The sequence below is a fragment of the Falco rusticolus genome, chromosome Z (assembly GCF_015220075.1).
Source record: "Falco rusticolus isolate bFalRus1 chromosome Z, bFalRus1.pri, whole genome shotgun sequence".
Taxonomy (NCBI): Eukaryota; Metazoa; Chordata; class Aves; order Falconiformes; family Falconidae; genus Falco; species Falco rusticolus.
Genome location: NC_051210.1, coordinates 60125570 through 60148048, shown reverse-complemented (window position 1 = coordinate 60148048; position 22479 = coordinate 60125570). Strand labels below are relative to the sequence as shown.

Genomic DNA, 22479 nt, shown 5'->3' with positions numbered 1-22479 from the left:
GCTACCAAACCAGTGCAGGCATGGGTTTATGCATGGAAGAGAAAGCAAGCTGCATGCCTTTCCTTAGACTTCACTGGTTAAAATGCAGAGATCCTGAACTGCTACAGCATCTCAGCCCAGGAGAGGACCCAGGTTTCCCCACAGACAGGGCTGTGGGAAGTGAAGCAACCAGAGATCGAAAAAATCTCACCTGCTATTCAGCCAATGTTTTATCAAATAAGAATTCTTTTCTCCCTGAGAGCCAACTCTCACTGATGCTCATAGAAATTCTTGCACTGTCAGCTCATATTTTTGTGATCCTTCCCAGGGGACTGAAATAACCTTATTAGCATTACGTAATTAGTCTTTCTTTACCCTGTTTAAATTGTGGCTGTAACATAGTAAGAGGAGCACAGTTACAAGCTGTAAATGCACAGGAACAGCAAAGCTCGCTGGAGGTCTCACTTGATGTCATGCAGAAATCTCCATGGAGAGGCATTATCTACTGCTACCTCACTGCAAAGGCCTGTCACTCAAGCGATGGAAATTCATTTTCCATCACAGAAGAGGGTGTTGCTTGAGATGGCATCATCATAACTCCGTTTTCACCCCAAGATGAGCTTAGCCTCTACCAGCACTTGTCCTCAAACCCCACTCTACTCCTGCCCAGTACCACCCTGATGCAACAATCTGCTTCCACTCCTGCAACATCCACAATCAAAAATGTCATGGACATCCCTCTTGATGGATGTAAAAATGTTTCTCCCTCCCTTTAGAAATCCCTAGGTCAGCTGTTCATTGCCATGACACTCCTGTGAGAAAGGGAAAAATATGTTCATCCAAAAACCTCAGGTGCTGGAAAGAGAGGTTTTCATCCTAAAATGTCCCACTGCTGCCTCTGCTGCTAGTAATAGTCATTGTGGCTCTGTGCATGGCCAGCTTTCAGCCCTGATAGTGATTTCTTTTCCTAAGGTCACCTGCAGGAAAATCAGAAACAGGAATAAGGCATCCTGACTCCAAATCTTACACTTCAATCACATAGCCATTGCCTCCCTTTTTTGCCTTTACTAATTTTATACTGTCCTGCTTGCAGCAACATTCATGCTCTACAGCATCTCTCTCCTCCAAATGAAAATCAATTAAAGTCACCACTCGTTTAAAAAACCAAAGCAAACAAACTCTTCAGTAACTCTTAACAATGCTCAGACAGGAGAAAAGCACGCCAGAAGGCTGCACCACATCGGTGTTCTAGAGCAGTAAGTTGTAGCTGGACTGCTCTGCTCCCCCTTGCCATTTCCATCACAAAAAAACAAAATTGGATATCGCACCCAAGAGAGTACCACAACCGACCATTCTGTACCAACCTTGGGAAAATATGGAGGGGGAGTAAAATGGCTGTAGCAACTAGCTTCATGTATGTATCAGGCAGACCTACACTGCTCGATAAATATACCATATGACAATCCCTGGGAGAAAGGCAATTACAGTAACAGTGGCTTATCCGCATGATATTTGAGTAACTTAAAAGGAGCTAAACAAAAAACTATTTCTCTTCAACAACCTGTCCTGCTTCCTCCTTGAATTGTAGGGTATTGAAAAAAGAAAGCAAAAAGCCCATCTTTAGATAGAGCAAGTTCTTGCCAATGCCTTGTTCCCCCATCCCAGGCAGCTGCCACCCACCAAAAATTTGGGGAAGGAGAGCGTCACCGCTGCTGGGAGGGCTGGCAGCCTGTGTCCCAGCAGCACCACACACAGCACCACAGCCACCACACCAGGACCTCCCAGAGGCTTCAGAGGCAAGAGGTGCAAGGCAAAATCCAAGTCCCCTCAAAACTGATAGCAAAACTTCTGCTGAATTCAGCCAGGTCAGGGTGTCATCCATAAATTTTTGTAGTAGACACTTCTATTTCTGACTTAATTTACTGGAACAGCTGATTAAATACATTTCAACTAACATTCACATCAGTGCATCGTGTTGTCCTGCCTGGCACCCCAGGTGAAACTGAGCACAGCAATTCACCCCAGGGATGAGGAGAAGAACACACTGAAGGATCACCCACATGTCTGTGTGAAGGAGGACCAGGAGCCTATAAGAGCAGAAAGATAATTCAATTCTTCTTTGCAGTGAAAAAAAAAAAAAAAATCCCTGCGGAAAACACTCAAGTACATATAATTCACACCTGGTTTTTTTGCTAGAAGTCTGACCCCAGGGTATGGGTAATGATGCAAATTAGAAAAACTCTTATTTGGGGAAATTAACTGTGCAACCTCAAAAAATCCCCATCACATTAAAGATGAGATTCTCTTACAAAACTGAAAAAATCCTGCTTGGATGTTAACTATTTCACAGGCATCTCAGACATCATATTATTTGCATCAAGATGGGGGTGGCAGAACTTCTCGGGGAACCTCAAGCAAATATTTCAAGGGTTTCTTTTTTTTTTTTTTTTTTCCATTTATCTATGTGCAAAACCTAATGGCTTGTTTTTCACTTTTCTCAGAGAGAAAAAATTATCCTGATTCAAAGCAGCACTGAAATACAAGGCTCTGCCAGATGTTACATAAACGATGATGTAATGCTGAAGTATTTCATTACACATGCAGCTCTGTTCTTCAGCCCAGCAGTGATTTATTATATTTTGTCAATCCCATTTTATGTACCCACATCATTTTTACATCATTTTTCTTCATGACATTGTTACATTCTCACAGAAGCACACAGAGATAACATCGTAACAGTGCAGGCAATGAAGTTAGCATTTTACAAATAACGTTACTAATAAATAAGTATACCAGTGAGGGGAAATGGTCTGTCTGAGAGAGTGAAAAGCAAATTTACCTTTGAATAATCTGATGGGGGAAAGAGGCCATAGGTCCAATAAGAACACTGAGCTTGTATCCTCTCGGAGCATCTTCTGCCTTCATGCAGAACGGTGAGGAAATGCTGTTCTTGCCTCTTTTCAGTTTAATCTCACACTCCCTTTGTTTTCCTAATGTTTTCTGTGTGCTGCCGGCTAAATCTCACACACCAGCTGCTTGGTCAAACAGATTCATCAGGAAGTGCAAGAAGATCAATGCTTAAAATCTGTTTTGACCCTGAAATTATCAAGACATCTGACATATTAGCTATTTTTTCCTGACCATCCATCAAGGTTTGTTACAAAATGCACACCCAGCAACATTGCATCTTATTGGGAGGAAAAAAAATCCAGAAACGATAAGCTGAAAAGATATGAAGATTGTGTCAAAATAATGCAGCAGGATACTCAAAAGATGCATCCCTACAGCAATATGGTTAAAGAAAATAACCCTTCTAATGAGCAGGATGCCAAAAATCCTGTTAGACAACTGAAACAGAGAAGTCCTCTTTTCTAGCAGACAGCCATTAACCTGCATCATGCAAAATGTTGCAGTGAAAAGTTGCAGCTGATAAAAATTTGAAATTCCCTTCTTCCAAGGAGCACAAGGCCAAATTCTGCTTTTGCTATGTTGCTAGAAAGTCAAAGAAATCTGCTGTTTTAAATGGCGTGTCCCCCTTGGGCATGTAAAAGACATATCCTTGTTTTATGCGGAGGTCAGGATTTGTTACTCAGTAATTAAACTACAGGTCAGCAGAAGACTCAAGTACATGCTTAATTCTCATTAATTTCAATGGCTAAGCACATGCTTGGGGATTTGGTGAAACCAAAGCTTCCTTGTCCTGTTCTTTGGGATATGCTTGGGCCCTATTCCAACACCCATTAAAATTTGTCTGAGGCCACCCACCAACCACACTGCATCGGGGATTTCTTTGCAGAGCACTCAGCCTGCCCTAAAATGTCAGTGTTTCACAGAGATGTGCTTCTACACTTACAAATAGCTGAGTATGATCCCAGTCTGGATGTCAAAAACAAGCAGAAAGGAAACTGCTTTCTGCTCCAGGACATCTCTGAGTAGCTGTCTGGTCCACAGACTCTTACTGACTGAAGTGAGTGAAGAGAAAAGCTGGGTTTACTTTGACTCCCTGCTTGGGTTCCAGACCATTCATAATTAATCCTCTAGTTGCATTGGTAGGTTGGGACCCAACACCTACTACTGTTTGTGTTCCCCAGATGGTGAGACTACCCTCTCCTCCAAAGGTAAGCAGAGAGCAGAAGCGGAGAAACCTCAACATACCACAATTTTTTCTGTCTCTAGCTAATCCGAGATCTTTCCAAGCAGAATCTTCTTAAAACAATTTACTCCATTCTGCCTTTACTGTTTATTTACTTATGTAGGCTCAGCCAGTCATGGCACCGCAGCAAGTCATCCCTACTGCCATTGCACAGTTCAGAAGAGGGATGTGTGGGTAAGGGGAGGCACAGAGAAGGGAAAGGACCTGCCCAAGGCCATGCAGAAAATGAATGGCAGACGCAGAAACAAAGCTAGGTCTCCCAAATGTCTGTCGTCTTACTGGACCTTGCTGTCACAGTGAAATGCCAGCTGGGAGCAGAGTTTCATCTCTTTTGGGTAACGTCAAGCAAAACACTCATGTTTTTTTGTTTTGGAGGTTCAGCCTATTGACCAGCTCATTCAGAGCTCATGTCTTTGGGGTGCCACACCAGCAAGTGCTGAGGTGCTGAGCAGCTGGTGGGTCGGTTTCTGGAAGGGCAACACACCCTGCCTGGCTCCAGGCATCGCTCATGGAGCCCATCAGGCTCTGAGGACACTTCCATGGTTTGGCTTAGAAGCTGACATTATTTTGAAGGGGAAGGAGGAAGGACTGGGTGTTCAGCTTTCTCACAAAGACTGAAGTAACTTCCAGCACCCCAGCAACACAACACAGTCATCCTCTCAGCCCTGCCCTGTGTAAGGATACCTGGAAATGGAGAAAGAGCTTTTAACATACCATGCCACACATGAGGATATAACCCCTTGGTGGGTGTAGGCTGCTTTTATCTTCTCATCAGAGTAAAAAAAAAAAAAGTTTATTATCTAACTAGCCATGAGATTTAAACTGGGGCAAACAGGACTTTGATTTCTTTTCAGATAAAAGGGATGTTACAAATGAGAATTTTATCTTACATGGAGGCGTGACAAAGTATAAGACAGAATCTTTCTTGATTACAATCTTCCATCATTTGATTTTATAATTACTGAATGGAATCAATCAGCTTTCAATTGTTACCTTGGCAAAAGATTAAAACATCATTACTTGTCATACATATTTCACACTTTAGCAAATTTTAATAAACTGAATGCATGAGAAATGGTCATATTATCTTTCACAGCACTGGGACGCTAATGACATTTCTATTGATTTTAATTCACATTTGTTGGTCAAAATAACTCAGATTCAGGCAAGGCATGACTCCCATAATGAACCCTAACAAATGAAGACTGCTGAGCACTAAAATGGCTGAAATTGAATCGTTAATCAGTAATATCACAAAATTATTGCCAATGAGCTAAGGAGGTCTTATCTTCCTAAGGACTGTCCTTTATGGGCTATCAATCCGTTTATAAGGGGTATGTGTTGGTGATCTCTCCATAAGAGTGCTAGGCAGGAGGTAAAGGAGAGCACCACAAAGTACATGATAAAAGACAAGCAGGGGAAGCCATCTTGGATGCAGCTGCCCATCAACCATCACAGCCATTTTCACCACCCCAGTATTTCGGTGGGAAGCCAAGATGCCTCCTCAGGGATCTGGTATTGGCTTGCTGTGGTGGAGAACTTTTCCTCATGGCACTCACCACCCTGTCATGGTTTAACCCCAGCCAGCAACCAAGCCCACACAGCTGCTCACTCACTCCTCCTGCACCAGGATGGGGGAGAGAATCGGAAGGGTAAAAGTGAGAAAACTCATGCGTTGATATAAAGACAGTTTGATAGGTAAAGCAAAAGCCATGTGCAAGCAAAGCAAAACAAGGAATTCATTCACCACTTCCCACGGGCAGGCAGGGGTTCAGCCACCTGCAGGACAGCAGGGCTGCATCACACATAACGGTTACTTGGGGAGACAAACAGCATCACTCCAAACGTCCCCCCCTTCCTTCTTCTTCCCCCAGCTTTCTATGCTGAGCATGACATCATATGGTATGGCACAGCCCTGTGGTCAGTTGGGGTCAGCTGCCCTGCTGTGTCCCCTCCCAGCTTCTTGTGCACCCCCAGCCTGCTCGCTGGTGGGGTGGTGGGAGAAGCAGAAAAGGCTTTGGCTCTGTGTCAGCACTGAGGAGCAACAATGAAAACATCCCTGTACTGTCAACATTGTTTTCAGCACCAATCCAAGATATAGCCCCACTTCAACTATGGTGTAGAAAATTTCTTCTATCTCAGCCAACACGAGCATACCAGGCCAGTCAGAACAAGCTTTGGACCTGCCAGCAATGTCCCTGCCAATCCACAGCTGGTGCCAGCACTACCAGCCTTTATGGCTGTAGCAGTCACTCCCACAACACCACGTGTATGCCAGGTCTTGTTCCTGCCAGCCCGGTCCATGCAAAGTAGCAACACCTCTACCATGCATAAAGTGACGGGGAGGAGGTTTGGGAGGTTTTTGGTGGGTTCTGAATACCTATTAAATACAAACTACAGGACAGTCTGCTTCTCTTACCACATATACTGTGAGTAGGCCAATAGTCCATTATCCAACTTACCCAAACAATCCCATCTATTAAGACAGAGATACTGACTACTCAATGTTCCTGAAAGTTTTAAAAATCTAGTGCAACCAGCACTTTTTTGCTGAATCATATTTTGTTCTTTGAACTCATATTGGTGGCTTCCACTCTACTTCTAAGCACGACTTAATAGCAAGATGATGTAATTAGATCTTGAATTACTCAGACTTCATTACTATTATCAATACATTACAGAACATTTACTAATATACACTGAAATATTATAAATAATTAAAACTTAAATACACTTGTTGAATTAATACAGCACATTCTGTGATACATTTTTTCCCTTGTTCTCCTATGGTCCAATACTGGGATGCTATTAGCCTACGGACCTGCAAGCTTTTAAGAATCAACTCATCTCTAAGCCCTTGAGGAGTTCCGTTAACACCAATAGAGCTAGACACAGCTTTAAAGTTGAGCACATGCAGAAGTGTTTGCAAGGCCAAGACTTAGCCTTCTTGCCTACTACTGATTTCCTTGAGCTCCCATGTTGGTCAGTGGAGTAAGTAGGTTTACCATCCTGTAGGGCAACGCAATAATACTGTCCCAAGGCTTTATTGCTTCAATGCATGCACTCACAGACATATGCAATTCACTGATTTACAGCAGAACTTCACCAGTCATGCAGCACATTAGCAAAACTGTAACTTAGCTGAATTACCAGCTCATTTCTACAAACACCACTAGAAACCTTAATTGTCCCTTTCCTCATCATCACCAAACATAAACATGAGTGGGCAGGAGTACTATATGTCATGGCTTTAATGAGTGTAATGCAAAACAGTACATTTATTACTGCCCTTAAATAGGGTATGTTTGTTCTAGTGGTGCTGTGGGTTTTGTTTCAGAAGTCTCCCACACAGAAGTATAGATGTACTGTTGTATCTCTTTAGTAAATATTATGATTTGAGATCCAGCATTACCAGGTGTAGAGGATGTGTACCTACTGTGGCTACACTTAGAAACCATGCCCCATCCTGTTACACAGTGTATGCACACACATAACCATTCAACAGTTCCTGCCCTAAAAACTGCTAACTTATTTGCAATGCATCATACAATAGCAGATAAAGTGGGGATTATACGTATCATTCATTGCAAATCACTTAACTGCATAAAGAGAGATATAGGTACTTAGAAGACAAAACGTGGCATGTTTCTTGGTATATCCCTGCTGGAAACAAAGGACAAATTCCCTGCATTCCCTCTGTTGTAGAGATTATCAGTTACCCAGTGAATCTGGCTCCTCCAAGAACCACACCATGAGCACAGGCAATCCAGGGTTTGAGGCTCACTTCCACACTGTATAGTACTGAATGAAATTCAGAGATATCAGGAGGGACAGAAGGGACCTCTTTACAGTCTCGCATGGACGAGTAGATGTTTACAGACAGCGTGAACTAGGAACGCAAGAATTGCTGCACAAAGCTGCATTGGCTGAGTTTGACGCTTAAGTGTTTTAAAAACATACCAGGGGTAAGTGCATGTTACCAGGCATGTTACAGCCTTGGGTACCACATTTTGAGGGTGTTCAAGTCAGGTTTTCCTGATAGTCCTTCTCTTCTATCAGGCATATCTGCTAGGTTAACTAGGGTATTCTCATAAGCAGTAGAAACACTGTAAAAGCCAATACTTATTGGAGGTCTAACTCTGCTGAAGGTAAAATACAAATATATATGCCAGGAAAACTGAACCAAGCCTGGGCCCATACTGAAGGGAATCATGGAAGCAGCCAGTGTTCTGGACCAGCAACAACAGAAAACAACAAATTGTAAATATTAATCTACCCTTTCACCAGGATAATAAAACATGTGTCCCTTTTCCCCCTGCACCTCTTCAGAATGGGAGATATGATAAGCCTCTAATGCTTCAGCAGTAGCACATACTACAAAGGGTTTTTTATGCTTATTCATGTTTTAAAACCCACACTCCAAGCAAAGCCACTAGAGCCCTTGCCTTCAGTTTGAGGCTCCAGGCAAGCTCTCCCAAACAGCTTGTCCGTGTTCACAAAATCAAGAAATTCCAGTCTCTGAATTTCCTTGGCAATGGGTGAGCAGCCAGCAAAAACCCCTTGATATCAGCCGTCAGGACTTTACATCCTCACCAGAAAAACACGGTACCAGGAAAACAAAACCACATCAACTCACAAGGAAGCCAGTAGCATTCTTCCTCTGATTATAGCAGCCTGGGAATAATCAGGCACTGTCCTTCACATCCAAAGGCACAAGAAGAGACACCAAGTTTTATCTTGCTGATGATTTGTTGATTAATGGCCTCCTAACAGTCGAGGTCATTCACTGCATACCCAACATGACTGATGCAACACGCTGTGGTAATAATCTCAAATCAGAGCAAAATCAAAAATGAGCCTCAAGGACAAAATTCCCCCTTTCCTATTGTCACATAATGGCCATTTATAAAGCCTCAACAAGCCTCAAAGTGCACCTTGAAACACCAAATTTAAACATAGGAGCCTGACTTGCAAAGTAAAATGAATGTAGAAGAGTTTACTTGTTTTAGAAACCTCTTAGGGCATCACTGTTAAAAATAATAAAAAAACCCAGAAGAATTGACAAAATTATGGCAGTGACACAAAACCAATAAAGCAGATAAATTTGGAGTTGACGAATCACTCTTACACTGCATCAGTCCATAAGAGAATAAAATGTGCTGCTAAACTAAAGCCTTATTAAGATGTCATGTACTCTTCCTGTTTTCCTTTCCATGCTCACTGGTTTCCAGGGTTTCTCCCTTCTAATCAGTTCCTTTTTAATATCTTGCTCATACTGGGTGAAATATTTGCTCTGGAGCCAGTGTGAGATTTTCCATTTACTTCAGCATTGCCAGGACCTCACAGTCAGATTTTATTGTGTCTGTGGCTTGGCATAGTCCTGTGATGCCCCTTCTGCCCTGCACCGCTGCTCACTATCTGCCCTCCCCAGCCCCCTGCCCACCACATATCCCCAGAGCGCCATCAGTAACTAGAAAATCCTACCTTTTCCTGAGCACATGGCTCATATACATATATGTGTATGGATATAGATACAGATATGGATATGCATATGTACATACATATGTAAATATCTAATTACAAGGAAGGAAAGATAAAGTCTATTCACCTAAACTTGAGATTTTGAATATGTATAGGTCCCACTGACATATCAGCTTACACAGCTATCCTGCCCAGTGATCCAGCTGCACAGCCCAGGCCACCTCAGAGCATAAGGACATTGGAGAGATCTTATCTCCTTGTCCCCTAAGTTTTGCCTCCCCTCTTCTCTAAACTAGGTGGGACCTGGACTGTGGTTCCTGCACGTCTAATATGCAGTCAGGGCCATGGAGACATTCCTGTCCTCCCTTCACTGAGGGTCATGGCTCTCCTGGGGATCTCATTTTACGTCATCCTCTGCCTGTCTGGTCATGGGCTGACACAAGTAAGCCATCACCATGGGGAAGAGAGAGATGCAGGTTTCAGGGCTGGGGGAGAGCTGCAGGTGAATGGGACTCTTTCTTGTAATTTGTTGATTTTCCTCTTCTCTGTTATAACTGTAACATACTTTTAACATCTTTATAGATGTATATGAAAGAGTCAATTCTCTTGTTGTTACGTATTGTTAAAGAACCTATAAATGCCTTTGGAGTCAAGGATCTCCAGCTAGAAGAAAAGAACTTAAAAATGGAACAAAATTGCCATCCATAATTTAAATGGGCATCTCTCCCATTGAAAAATGTGTTTCAATTTAAACTCTATTTACAGGAAATCAGGACTTTTCGCATTACAGTGTTATTGTTTATTTTACAATGAAAACTAAGAACATAAAATACTACAGCTCAGATGTTTGCTAGACCCAGAAAAAAATTAAACCATTTTATTACATTTTTTTACCCCCAATGATTATCTTATAGTCTCTGGCAATTTAAATTTAATTGAAAATAATATTAAGAAGGTAGCAAAATTTTGGACCAAATCCTCATTGCTCAATGGAATTCAATGCTCATTGGAATCAATGACAGAACTGCCATCCGCTTCCATATGATCAGGATTTCAACGAGGGTGTTGTATTAACAGTACCGATACCACACAAGCGGATGACCCTTGACTCTTTGCATGACCAATCTTCCACTAGAGTCCAGAGAAGAATACCACAATTGACACATGTAAAACAAAAGTTTCACACTTCCTGACTGGATTCACTTGTAAAAAAAATAATCTAGATATAGCATCACAGAACCATTTATGTTGGAAAGGACCTTTAAGATCATCAAGTCCCACCATTAACCCAGCGCTCCCAAGTCCACCACTAACCCATGTCCCTAAGTGCCACATCTATGTGTCTTTTAAATACCTTCAGGGATGGTGACTCAACACTTCCCAGGGATATCAATGTAATGTGTATGCATTTTAGGGAAAAACACATGCATACATTTGCATGTAGCTGCGGGTGCAGCTGCGTGTACATATATATGCCATCATAAGTATCTGACTGCACTGCCAAGGGGGCAAAGAGATTGCAATATAAATGGGAATTTTGTTCTGGGAATTTAGTCCCTGTTAAATAGTTACATGTGCAACATAGAGTTCAGCAAAACAGGTAATTCAATATTCCAGCATATGGAATCCTGAGTTTTTATTTGCAGAGCAACCATTAGCCTGAGGCATAGTTTTCAAGTGTCCAAAACCACCTGATCTAGAAAAATGACAACATCACATGCTTTTCTTCCAGGAAAGATTCTGAAAATTCTTAATTTTGGTCTGGCCAGAAATATAGTAACACCAATCTTTCTCATCACACGTGGGTTCTTCTGCAGTAACGTCTAAAAACAAGAAGTGTAAAGAGTAGCAAAAAGGAAAACAAAAAGGCTAGCTAGAATTTTGTAAACCTGAAGAAAAACACAAACTCTAATTGCATTCACAATTAAAATCTTCCCAATCATTGCAAGCTAAGAAAGCTCCTGACTTTCTTTAGTTGGAGTAATTTTTTTTTGTTTTCATATGAACCGTATCGGCTCAGTCATTCCTTGATCTAGTTTTCATCAGTTTGCTTTTCCTGTATCATGTTCTTAGCAAAGAATTTCCACATGTTTACAGTAAAGAAATGTGACTTCTTACAGTATAAGGCTGCTTGTTTTTCTAGCTGGTATCCCTTGTCATATGCCCTGAGGGCTTGGTCTCTGCGAACCAATGAAACCCCAAAGAGCACTAATAAAACCTGGTAATAACTAACAGTGTCAAAACATTTAGGCAAAGAGGACAATGCCCTTCAGTGAGTCACACTTTACAGGAGTGCCTCTAAAGAAGGAAATGAGCCCACAGGACCGGGGTGGCTCTTCTGTGATTTCAGCAGCAAAACCTGCTCCATCCCTTGGGCTCACCGCCGTCGTCCTCTCCCCCCGGCCAGCGCCTCTAAACCCAGCTCACAGCATGCCCCTGACGTGGTGGTTGCATGCTGCAAATGAGGCAAGCTTCTCTATGTAGTTCAGCTCCTTTGGTGACAGGACGCTCACACGCCGCCAGCTAAACCCACCCTCAGGTCTGCACACCCATTAAAGAGCACTGGGAGCTGCTCAGCTGCTGGAGTCCAGCTTCCTGCTGCTTTCTCTCTCAGGCTTGGGTTTTCTAATCGAGCACAAACTACAGGTTAAGCTTTCTTTTACAAGAAACATCCAAAATATCCCTTTCTTGTGTAGATTTTCTATAGGCTTCAGTAAAGGGTAAACATAGACAGGTGCCGGCCCCCCAGAGCAGAACTCCACAGCATCTCTCCTCTTCATCCAGGCTGTCTTTTTCATGAAAATTATTCTATCTCTAGCTGAAATTAGCCCATACATCCAGGTGAGAGGTGCAAGCACATAGACATAAATGCATTCTGGATGGCTACAACAGCCCTGTTTTTGGGGGGAAAGGGGCAAAAAGTATGGGTCTTGGCCATTATTGGTACTGATGCCAAAATTCTCAACAGGAGCACACACAAGCAAAGGCATGTTACACTTTTGGTGCTGCAGAGGATATTAAGCTGTAAGACATGTTAGCTGTCCTGGATAAAAGCCCAGGCTTTTCCTCAGATACTTTTGTGCAATGTGGCTGCCATGAAAGCTGAGATCTCCCTCTCCTGGCAGCTCAGATGTCCATGCTGCTCTGAGCCCTGCCACCCTCTTTGCTCCATCGCCTCTGCAGCTTCAGGTTCCTCCAGCAGATGCATTTCCAGAGGCTATAGGGTAGCATATATCCTTGGTGAGAGCACATCACTCCTCTGAGATCCCCACTTGCATGGGGGAATCTGCAGCAGCTGCCAGGCTAAAGCCAGTTTTGCACCAGCATCACCCCAGACACATTAGACGTCTACAGGGTAGATCAAAGGGAGGAACAGGACTGCTTTGCCTACCTGGCAGGATGTGACCCATGTCATATAGGGAAGTGAGAGGCTACATTAACCTGATGCTGAGCTGAATAATAATCCTTCTACATGCACACAGCACACACTCACTCTGGCTGAGCCCCTTACCACAGCATGCTGAGGCTGAGTTGCTTTGGTGTCCAACCAGCCCTGAGCACAGGCAGAGCTAGCACCATTCCTCCAGCCTGCCCCATAGCTATGTTTAATAGCTGTAAGTCTCAGGCTCTCCATGTCGTGGCACATTTCAATTGCTTCCAGCTGCTACAGACATGAGCAAAATAAGCCTTGGTAACAGGCTGCACTAGAAGGACTGAGACGTGACATCTCCCTCAGCTCATAATCCCAGTAATTGTTTATCAGGCAACAGAGAGCAGCTTGATCATGTCCAGTACGGACTAACTACTTAGCCCAGTGCTTGTTCCTTAATTGTGATAATCTTTCTTCCACATCCCATCTGTCTTTACACTTACTATCAAATCCAGACCTGGCACAATAGGCCACTTTGCTGGTTTCAGTGGACCTGCACTTTTGGATGCCAGTGTCGGATGTTGCCCTTCACCATCCATGATCCTACAGGGCTACTCATCAGCTGCTCTCTCTCAGTGCACATAAAGTAACCATTCATGCAGAGGCATCTGCTCCAAGTGAGCTCAGTGATCTTGGGCTGTTCCAATAACATTGACTAAATCCTTTCCCCTTTTTATTTTCTAAATCCACCTACTGAAAGAAAGGCCACTTCAAAGGGAGAGACCCTCACCCTGCCTGACATCATGGCATGTTGAGATAATTCAGAACAGTTGTGATAAATATTCTGACTATTGGCCTCAAAAAATAAATGATGGGCTCACAGCAACATAAGATTAAACATGTTTCCACAATTGTCTGGGGAATTGTCTTGCTGACCATGTCCTTTCTTGCTATTTTTTACTGCCTGAAACAAACAGGAAACCTTAGAGAGTTGTTTGAAACACAGATGCAGTGCTTTAGAACCCACACACAAGGCAAGAAAGCTCTTTTAGAAGAGGGTTTTCACTTGTCAGGTAAGAAAGGACGTGTTTGTAGCCTCTGCACCACAGGCTCCTCTTGGTTCATTTAAAAGGGATACACTGCTGCTTACAAGGGATAATTCTCACTGTACCGTTAGCTTGGTGGAGGGAGGCAACAGTCAGGAAAGAACAAACCTGGGTGGCAAAAGCCAAAAGGATTTGCAGTAAGAGGAAGCATGGGCTGCCAAGCCTTGATCCCAGCCACCAGCTGTGTCAAAGAGCCTGGTACTCTGTAGGCCAGCCATGAAAACAGTCAGCCTTGACAAAGACCAAGTGGGAGAAGATGGAGCAAGCTGGGGAGTACAAAAACATGAGCTCAGAGCTGCAGGCAGGACTAGATTATGAAAAAAAAAGAAGCAAGAAGTAATTCATCAGAGCACCTCCATCTTAATTCAACTGCTTCTTTCCTTGCAATCCCATCCACTGCATTTCTTCCTTTGTTTCCCACTTCCATTTCTTCTTCAACAAGGATTTACCAGTTAGGTTCCCTTCCTTCCACAACACCAGAACAAGCTACCTTATTTTGCCCCCAGCAACTCCGCACACCTCTCTTTTAAGCCAGCCAGCCACCCTCCATTGCACCTGGCCTCCAGCCCATCGGATCTCACAGGATAAATCGGCTGTGAGTAGTTATGTAGATGAGTTTTCCTGGGGCAAGAACCAAACCTATACCCCCAAAACAGCCTGGTCATATGAGCCAGAAGCTGGTCAAACCATTTCAAAACTTCAGTCCTGTGCCCAGGTGTGTTCTCTGCTTAATATCCTAGCTAGGTTCAGTGCTGCTGGATGTGTGCTTTTCTACCAGCCTGCTTTCCTAAGCATTGCCTACAAGTAATTTCATTGGCTTTGCGTTCATTCCCTCCTATGACAATTTTACTTGTCAGCCAGCCTTAGCTGCTGACAGAGCAGTAGAGGTCCTAGCAGCATTTAGTTCCCAGAGTTGTGTGAAAACACACAGCCAGGTGGAGAGAGACCTAGACTGGTATCCCACTCCGGAAAATTCTTCAGTATGAGTTTGACCCAACTACCAGACAATAGAGCATTCACATAGATTAAGACCATCCTAAATGCCTCAACAGCAGGAAGTTTCATTTGGGCTTCATTAATGATTCAGTAGTTAGAAAGTCATTCTAGACAACCTACATATCATTAATAGCTATCGTTTTGGCGATAAAAATGTTCCTTTGTTCACAGTGACTTTTTTATTTTTCTTCCCTCTTTTCCTCACCTTACCTGCTTTCATAATCATGTTTTTTAAACCAAAAAAAGTCTTTTTTTTCAACCCTATGTTCCAATAGGAGCAAAAATGTATCCTCAGCGTAAGTCCTGGCTCTCCAGAGACCAGGCCCTATTACATATCTTGTCAAAACAAGACCTGAGGAATACCAGTATGGATGCTAACAAGTAACAGTATGGGAAAAAAGCCTGACACATCCCAGGACAACACAAAAGCAAACACCAGCCTGTTCAAGCAGTACATATACATACACAAAAGAGCTCAGCAATGGTCAGGAACCCTCCGCTCTGCAGCCCGATAAAGCAGACCGGCTGTCCCCCAGGGGCCTGCAGAAAAGGAGATGAATGTGTAATGTGAATTCCGCCTCCAATTTATGGATTAATTTTAAAATAACTGGAAATAAAACATGAAGAGGAATATCACCCACAGAGAGTAGTCTGAACTCTGCTTTCTATCACTTTCCTACAGCTCCCATTTATCTCTGTCAGCACAGAAATGAATATGCCTGTACTATGAGTTACGCATCAGGCCAGGCTTGTTCCCAAGGCTGGGCTCGCCCACAATCCACGTTGTTTCAAGCCCATACGTCTGCAGTCCTCCACAGCCCAGAGCCTGAGGTCCAACCACTTACTCATGGGCCATACACAGCTTACACTGGCACAAAGCCAGATACAGCAAGGCATAGTCTACCAGAACTAGCTCGAATATAGGGCTCTTAAAGCACATTTTATTATACTTTTTTTCTAACGCATGCCCAGGGGCTTAAAATTAAGCAGTACCAGGAGGAGGAAGGAGGGCCGTGAAGCAGGTCACAGGGCTTAGACCATCTATTGCCTTGAATTCACCATATCTCCACCATCAGCCCTGCCTGCATTACCAGCTCTCTTTAATTTTCTACCAGTGCTGGAAAACATAGGTGGGCTGGTGTAGACTGACCATTAATATGTTTATCTCTGTATCATCCAGGAGGTTGAAGAGGACAATGTTTTTATTGCTAATGTTCATGTGACTGCAACTCCATAATTGCTGCCTTCAGTCATGCTGGGGAAGGGGGAAATCTGAGGCAAAATGTGGTTGAATTAGGTTTGTATGGTTCAGCTTCTCAGTAGCATGTGTTCTTTGTTACTCAGAACTGTCACAGAGAAGGGAAGACAATGCAAACTAAGAGCTAACTGAAGTTGCTGGTTTTGGACGGAAAGTTAGCATCATGCATTTGTCTCTACTCGCATTAGCCCGTGCTTCATGGGATTCCTAAAGCAGAGTTCACTGCATCAGCAAAACAGACCATGTGTTAATTTATACCCTTAGGATGGAAAGCAGTGAATCATTTCTAATGGTTCAGGTGCTCTACTCATAGCACTGAATTAATTCTGACTAGAAAGATGTAAAAAATTCCCTCAGACGATTTCAAGTATTTATTTCAGTTCTATTATTAAATAAGTCAAAATGAATGAGGAACTGACCTTGTGGTTAAATTGCTGGACTAGGACTGAGGTTCAGTCCCTGACTCAGCTCCCTACAAAACCACATCACTTAGCTGGCCCTTGCTGTATGTGTCCCTCCACTAAACTTTTTAGCAAACCACATACATGACCCTGGGAGATGCTCAGCTCTCTCCATGCATCGCTGACATCAAAGGGCCACATCCTGAAGGGGGGACATGGAAGGGAGGACCAATCTCTGGGGTTTCTTCCTTTTCTTGGGGAAAAGCCAGGCCAGACTGCAGACTAGCCCTCAGCGGGGCCACGCCACTGAGCACGGAGCTAGGTGGAGGAGGCTGACTGCCCTCTGGACTGGAGCCAACCAGATCCCCACCACTGACCCCATCTGTGCCAAGCATGGCAGAGCCAGAACCATGCCAGGAAGACGGTGCTGGGGCCACAGCAAGCACCACTGCTCAGTGCCAACAGCCCGTAGCGAGGACAGGAGGGAAAACCATAGCCAGAGACCTGCATTAACGAGACTGATTAACAAAAGCTGCTTATATCTAAACAAAAGCTTTCTGGTAATGCAAAATTAAACCAACAGTAAAGTAAGCAACACACGTTAGAATACAGTCTAACACATGCTTTAGCATCTGTTTTATGTGAATTTGAACAGGCACCATCCTCTGTGACCAGTTCAATAAGGAACACAACTCTCATTCCAGCACAGCAACCCTGTGTATGTTTTCTCAACTTTTATTTTCTGCTACATTCACCTCAGCTACAAATTTCCCAGCAAAAATACAACAGATGTTTTATGTCACATTACAGGAAATCACAAAAGCCTCTAAAGTGACCCTGATTTTCAGATGCTTTCCTGATTTTCTCTAAGCCCTTTTTTCCCTTCTCATGCCTGTTAAATAGTTAATATTAGAGCTTTATAACAGGCAAATGTAATTTTTCAGTCACAGTAAGGCTTTCTTGCTATGCCATTTATTTTCTCTGCATTTCTACAACAGAAGCTTTTTTTCCCTTTCTCTTTTATCACTGTAATTTCAGTAGTTTACATAGTGATATACACAGATATACCACAGCAGCACAAGAAGAGACGGAGATTCACAGCAATCCAAGTCACAGCGTTGTTTCAGAGACAGGTGCCCTCCTTTCCTCACTTCCTCAGACACCAGTCCTGACATTTTCTGCAAACTGCTGTGGGTCAGTTTAGTATCATGATGGAACTGAAATCTATGGACCACTGATGTCTGCACACTTTTCAGTAATTCCAGTTTCTGCTCAGTTGTTCTTTGCTACCTGAGAAATGAAAGCGCACAGCTTGTATTAGAATCAGAAGGAAGAAATGCATAACCCAAGTCTTAGCAAAGTCACTGTCCTCTCAGGCCAAATCAGAAAAAAAACCACATTTTCTGCCATTCCAATTATGCAGTCAATCCCAGCGAGCTTTTCCTGGAACAGATATCTGTGGCACCATTACTCAATAAATACAAAGCTATTAAGATATTTTCTAAACAAAACTCTGAAAGCACAACTTGGAATAAATGCCCATCAGCAGCATGGCTCTGCCAGAGCTCCCCCACCAGAACATTTGCCACCATCCTGAGTGTGCTTTCCCACAGAGCCGTGTCCAGAGCTCACTCCAGATAACCACTCCTGCATTTGGTGGCACCCGCATTTCACTCCCTCCCACCCAGAAGGCAAATGCTTGATCTCTCTTGACAGACCAAAAAGCCCAAACTTGAAATGACTGCAGCTCTTTGCAGAGCACAGATTTAAGGACTTTTGCTTTCAGGGGGAAGGGATTTCTGGGCTTTTTTTTAAATCTACCATAGTTAAGTGTAATCTTGGAATAGCAAAAAGAAGTATGTCACTTAGAAAGAGGCACGGGTCCATTTTTGCTTCAATTTTCCCAAGTTCTCATTCAGTGGAACAAATGAAAAAAAAATTATCCTCCCAAATTTCTCTCAGACTTTCTCTTCTGAGTCTCCCTTAGCCTCACTAGGTTGCAGCAACAATCAGGTTTATTGTTTCACAGGTACATTTCCTAAGCATCTGGTTTTTCCTCATTCTCTTTCTTACCATGTCACATTTTCATTGAACGGTAACACAGATACCCCAGGACCACTGCTACAACTCCAGCTACACTTTATCCCCAGAGCTGTAACCTTTTAGATACTCTGATTTCACAGCTCAAGTCTTCAGGAGCATGCAATACTTCAGCAAACAAGCTTTGCAAGGCTCCTCAAAACCAAAAAACTTAATACACATTTAGAACTAAAAGAACAATAAATGTTTATACATGATTTTATGCCTTGGTTTTCTCACCATTTCTGCATGTTTTGCAGGGTGTAAATAAGAGCCTTTTCAACCCCTACCCAATAACCCCATATCCTCCTGCATGTGGCCTCTCCTTTCAATCCTAAAGTCTCTGGGTTTAGGTCTATTCTTCCTGAGGCTCCAGTTTCTCTCTCCTTCAGCTGTTCCTGCAGACTCCAACTTTGCTCTAGTTAATAGTTATTTATTTGCACCATTCCCTTGAATAATCCTGACCAGATTCACCAGGTGTTTTTTCTTCCACAATTTTGCTTTTTAGCTACCTGCCCCCATCTTTACAGCAGGGCAGTAGCCACGTACATGTGCAGTGGCGCCCTGCTCGAATATATGAGCATCCACTTTTTAACAGCCCTCACACGGACCCTGGCAGGGTCTAGTAATGTGTATTTTCACAACTAATGGAGACACGGTATGTTTTCACACATAACAGAGTTCACATGTTGATATCAAGACACCTCTTGGCCAAACCAAATACCATTGCACAAGGCTGACAAGTCAGGGGTGGATTTCCAGTACATCAAGACCACAGGCAGATCCACATGCACATAAACTCAAGTCCTAGGTGTGCTTCTGAATGTACAGGTGAGGCAGAACAACTGATGTGGCAGGATACATGTCCTCCCAGAGCACTCCTTTGAGCCACAGGTCCTGCAGGGGTGCCCTAGCCCAGGACACCCAGCACCACCAGCAGCCAAGAGGATGCCACCAGGCACAGGTGCTTGAGACACATGTTGAGGAGGTGCTCAGTGGGGTGAATCAGCAGGGCAGCATTTGGGACAATACAAGGCTTATGCATGCTGTCACCACCCCAGAGCTGCAGGCAAGACACTGACAGGCAGCAGCCTGCCCTGGCATGCCACATATTCCCCCCTTTAAACAGCGTTGAGGATCCATGCCTGCCTCCCACTGTCTTTGCAATGCTGTCATTTAACTCACACCTCTGTTTTCTGCTTTTCTCCCAGTTTTTCGTCCCAGAAAGCTTTCCCCTGTGCCTCTATAGCCTTTCTCTCTTTCCCTCTCTGCATGGCTCTGACCCAGAGGGTTGATTCTCACCCTCTGCCCACTCCCACAGCACTTGGTCTCCCTACTCAGCTCCCAGGCCATCCACCCACCCCTGCCTCTGGGTTGCAGTCCTCTCCTTGTGCTGTTTGCCAACATCTCCATCTCCCGGACACAGCACACACCGCACATAACTAAACATCTTTTTCTTCCTGGCTACAAATGTTATCCATTTTCTGCTTGATCCATGGTCTTCAGGGAACTTGAGGCTGTGAACTGAGGGCTTTTGGACTGGAGGCAGGACCCATGAATTAAACTTTTAAGGGGTCTTCACAAGGCGGCTGAATTAACAGAGCTGGCTTTTCCCTTAACAAGGTTATGCTTACCATTCAGAGGTCTTCACCTGCATTGGGAATAATTTGCAAATCTGCAAATAAGAAAAAAATAATCTTTGATTCCTGAACACTGAAATTCTGAAATTTTCATCTGCCAGCAGCCATACTCCCCCATGTTCCTATCCCTCCATCTCTTCCTAGCTCAAGCCTACCCAAGCTCGTTACTTCAAAGAAATCCAACATGCAGCTGGGACTCATTCAACACATGATGCTTGCAGGAGGGGACTTGAAATAGGCAAGGCCAGTCCCCTTACTCACCTCTCCAGTCTCTCCTGAGATGCTATCCTTTTCCCTGCTCTATTCCGCCCCTACTCCACCTCCCTTCACATGTTGATTTCTCATTTCTTTGTCCTGTCTCAGTGCTGAACTAAGGACTGAAATCATGTGTTGGTATGTCCTGAAACCAAGGAGCTTGATACATGGCTGGAACAAAAGTGCTAATTCACAATATTGACATTTACTATCTTGTGCCTCACTTTTCCCGTTAGTTTCAACTGCACATTTTAGTCCCCTGTGCTCTTCTGTAGCATTTCCATAAACTGTTACACACTTTGTCTGTCATCTAGGATGCTGCTCCACTTTTCCTGTGAGTGAAGTGATTCCTGTGCAGAGACCCTACTGGTACACTGGAGGTGGGGTGAAACCAGCTGGGTGTCAGGCAGTTCACTAATACATACCAAAACTCATCATGCAGGGGACTTTCCAGTGCTGTGACTGTTACCAGAATATTCTGAGCAACCTAGCACATACATGAAGAAACAGCCATATAGAATAGCTTTGCAAGCAAGATCAGGCTTGGGTATATACATGGTGATGTTGATGCCTTGTCCAAAAGGGGGGGCATCAAGGGAGGGAGGCTGACTCTTAACACTGCCACAGGTGGGTGCACCACGAATTAGTTATTCAAAGTAATTAAAGTGCTCAGGCAACTCACAAGACACATTTGCTAAGCTTTCTGGCTCATTTGCCAAATCACCAGGCTGCTGGGGGTAGACTCTGTTTCAGATGACAGGTCTTAAACAAAATATCTGATCCAAACAATCTGCATATTAGAAATTCATCAGGGAAACTAGGACCACACCAGCTTAAGTGGAAGGAAAAAAAAAGGAGATACTCTGCGAACAGTGTGCAGCAATGGTCCTGAGAAAAAGACGGCATGTATTTTTGGTGGGAGTGCTTACAGGCTCGGAACTGTCAGCAGGGAAATGCCCTCCTGTTCCTTGATCCTGACAATGGTCAGGACAACAAGGCTTTGCACATAATACTACAAAATAGACTTGCACAAAAACACCATGCAACTCCACAATTCACCTCCCCTAATGGAAACAAGTTTCACAGCTCTACATATTGCCCAACTTTTTCAGATGGAAAGTAGTGACATGATACACCATGGTCAACTCTTGCTACCTATTCCATGGCAACACAATGTTCTGCAGAAACAAAGCGCTACTGGTATATATAATTTTATTAGTGAGAACAGCTGCAGTTTATTTCCAATATGAGACAGGGGTACAATGCAGCCCCATTCGCAGGGCATGGGCACTCCCACACCTGCAGAGCCCTGGTGAGCCATACCTTATAGCACCACATACCAACTGGAATGGCCATCGGGCAGGCTGCAGACATCACAGACCAGTTTAAGGACAAACATGTTTCCTTTAAAGCACAGGAGAAGTGAAGGTGAAAACCTAAGGACAGGTTGGGAAAGCAAGTCACAAAGAACACAAACATATGCGTGGCAAGCCACAAAAAAACGTGTGGCAATTGTCAACCTGCGGCCAGGCCTCCCTCCCAAGCACAACGCCAGGAGGCGTGAAGCACCACGTACAAACAGCATCTGCTCGCTACGCGGGGGAAAACCAAGTCTCTGAGAGCGCAGAGAAGCACGAAGCCCCGCCCCCACCGGACACGCAGCGCGGACACGCAGCGCAGGCCCGAAGCTGCGCCCTCAGCGCAAACAGCGGACGCCGGCGACCCCGCCCACCCCGAGGGCAGGGAACGACCGCGCCTCTT

General features: G+C 43.9%; 1 long non-coding RNA gene across 1 annotated transcript; it reads right to left on the bottom strand.

Moving 5' to 3' along the window:
* Positions 1–17463: 17463 nt before the first annotated feature.
* Positions 17464–22401, bottom strand: LOC119141021. Its single transcript, XR_005101805.1, has 3 exons — positions 22042–22401; positions 20458–20498; positions 17464–18034 (listed from the first exon to the last, which is right to left on the bottom strand). It is a non-coding gene; the product is annotated as an uncharacterized LOC119141021 (long non-coding RNA).
* Between the last annotated feature and the right edge of the window lie 78 nt (positions 22402–22479).